This window comes from Cherax quadricarinatus, chromosome 15, assembly GCF_038502225.1.
Source record: "Cherax quadricarinatus isolate ZL_2023a chromosome 15, ASM3850222v1, whole genome shotgun sequence".
NCBI classification, from domain to species: Eukaryota; Metazoa; Arthropoda; class Malacostraca; order Decapoda; family Parastacidae; genus Cherax; species Cherax quadricarinatus.
In genome coordinates, this window is record NC_091306.1 from 8,890,254 (window position 1) to 8,893,136 (window position 2,883).

A 2,883-nucleotide genomic window follows, 5' to 3' on the forward strand; every position below is an offset into this window, starting at 1 on the left:
TCAAAAGGTCAGGGAGAAGCCTTCAAACTACGTGTTGTTCACTTTTTGGATTAATGTTCCCAATTGAATTTACAACAACAAAAAATTATACAATACAGAGGAGCTCTAAAAGATACCTCATTGTTTATATTACTTCCTATAGCGGGAAGTTTATATAAATTTGCAACATTGCACCGAGGGAAGCACAACACCTCAGAAAGGTTGACTACTCGCAAACATTGATCAGGTCCCACCGAGACTCGAACTCGGATCTCTGGATTCAAAGTCCAGGGTGCTAACCATTACACCATGGGACCGACGCTTTGGTTGTTCCTGTGTGCTGGTCTCCTCGTATCCCTCGAGTGGAATTCTTAGATAATTTGCATAATTATAAATTTTTAATTAACTTCAGGCCTTCATGCGGCATTTATAATTTGGAAGCTGCTTTTTCAACATCCGAGAACCTACCTCTCTGACGAGTGAATATAAATATTCTGCAGTTATATATGTATATATATATATATATATATATATATATATATATATATATATATATATATATATATATATATATATATATATATATATATATATATATATATAAAATATCGGAAGCTTTGGTCTGAAGGGGAATGACCAGGGCTGGTCTGACCCTCTTCACCTCACCTATCATTCTAACAACGTGCGCTTTAGAAGGTCACGTTTTTGGCTTACTTTCTCATGTAAAGGCTTAATGTGTCAGCGTCTATGAACGATTCATAATATTTATCACCAACTACTAACTACCAACCACCAACTACCAACCACCAACCACGAACTAGCAACCACCAACCACTCTCCTCCGCCTCCGCCACTGCTGTGATTATCACATCATGATTGCCGCAACCATAACATGATGCTCAAACATATAATTCACAAGCCTGCACCTGACTCCGGTAAGAAAACGTCGTTAGTCATTTCCTGAAAGCATAAGTTCTCCCTTGATGAGTCTAAGGCTCGTGTACATTTAGCCTTGACTCCTGGCACTGCTTCAAGGTGAGGGCAAGTTACTACCTTTACTTACAAAACAAAATGGAAACAAAAATCTGCTGCGAATTCACATGACTGAATCTATGATTAGACAGCTGGTTGTGTGTGTGTGTGTGTGTGTGTGTGTGTGTGTGTGTGTGTGTGTGTGTGTGTGTGTGTGTGTGTGTGTGTGTGTGTGTGTGTATGTCTCCTGCAGTGCTGAGTACATGTCTCCTTTAAATGAATGTAAGAATATTGTATTTTATCAAGGGATAAACCCATCTGTGTGTCATTCAGCTCATCGTTGCCAGTGAGCCTTTTAATAAAGCTGGTCAAGAATCACAGAGGCCTTTTGCGCGTTATATTTTAAGCTTCACATATAATTATTCCCTACATATTTTTGCTTATCTGAAGCCGAGATATAACAGATTTAAGAATAAGTATTTAAAGGGAATACGTTAGGGAATATGTAACATGTATATTTCGTTGTATTCTGTAACGTAGGTGAAAGTGGAGTAGGAAGAAATGTTTATTCTTGTCTGTCTGTTGGCTGATGTGTGGTGACATAGTCACCCGTCATCACACTTGGTTCGGTGAACCGACAAATTACATGCTTGTGCGACACTTGTGTATACGTTTCGCTAACCAGTGACTTCCTCAGTCCAACACAGCGAAGAATAGTTGAAGCTCTGAAGGAGTTGGAGGTAATCAGTCCCTCAGCCTGGAGTCTATGTCATTGGTCCATCAATCTGGTTGGTGAAAGCCGAATGAAATAACAAAACCTGAGAAAATTAAAACAATCGAAAATTAAAACAGTTAAAACAAAACCAAAAAAAAATTACAATGATAACAGAAAAAAACTGAAACAGATGAAAGAGAAGAACTGAAACGAACAAAAGATAATGTAAACAAAATAAGCTAAGGACAAATAAAGCCGTCGTAAGTTCTCGTGCAACGGACAACAGATAAACAAGAAAACTAGACTCGTTCATGGGCCAGTCAGTGTTTGTTAGCTCTAGTCTAGAGGATCTGCTAGCATTAGGGACCACTGGTCCACCGCGGTCCACAATGGTCCACCTTGTCTCACAGTGGTCCTCAACTGACCACTTGGCCTGAGAGTGAATCATAGGCATCAGTGGACCGCCGTGGACCGTTGAACAACCTTCATCCACCAGTGGCCACTGGACCACCGTGGACTAATGAAACACCATTTGGCCACTGGACCGCCTGGACCAATGAAAACACCATTTGGCCACTGGACCATCGTGGACCAATGAAAACACCATTTGGCCACTGGACCGCCTGGACCAAGGAAACACCATTTGATCACTGTTCCTCCATGGACCAATGAAGCATCATTTGGCCACTGAGCCACCGTGGACCAATGAAAACACCATTTGGCCACTGGACCACTTGGACAGATACCTAAAGTCAGTGCCGGATCAGCCGGGCTGTGGCTCGTACGTTGGACTGCGTGCGGCCAGCAGTAACAGCCTAGTTGATCAGGCCCTGATCCATCGGGAGGCCTGGTCATAGACCGGGTCGCGGGGGCGTTGATCCCCGGAATAACCTCCAGGTAACCTCCAGGTAGCCACTGGACCACAGTGGACCAATGAAAACACCATTTGGCCACTGGGCCACAGTGGACCAATGAAAACACCATCAGCCAGTAGACCATCATGGACCACCACCTAAATCAACTTAATAATAAGGCTAAGCAATTACCATGTTTTCGTATCGCAATAAAATTAGTGGAACATGTGCCAGAGAGACATATTATAGTGCCAGAATTACAGACAGTAAAATGATGTAAATTGCCTTATAGCACATGTGCTGAGACAGAGAGAGAGAGAGAGAGAGAGAGAGAGAGAGAGAGAGAGAGAGAGAGAGAGAGAG

At 42.3% G+C, this 2,883-nt stretch overlaps 1 non-coding gene across 1 annotated transcript; it reads right to left on the reverse strand.

The window, feature by feature from the left end:
* Positions 1 to 224: 224 nt before the first annotated feature.
* TRNAQ-UUG (transfer RNA glutamine (anticodon UUG)) lies at positions 225 to 296 on the reverse strand. Its single transcript has one exon. It is a non-coding gene; the product is annotated as a tRNA-Gln (tRNA).
* Positions 297 to 2,883: the final 2,587 nt, after the last annotated feature.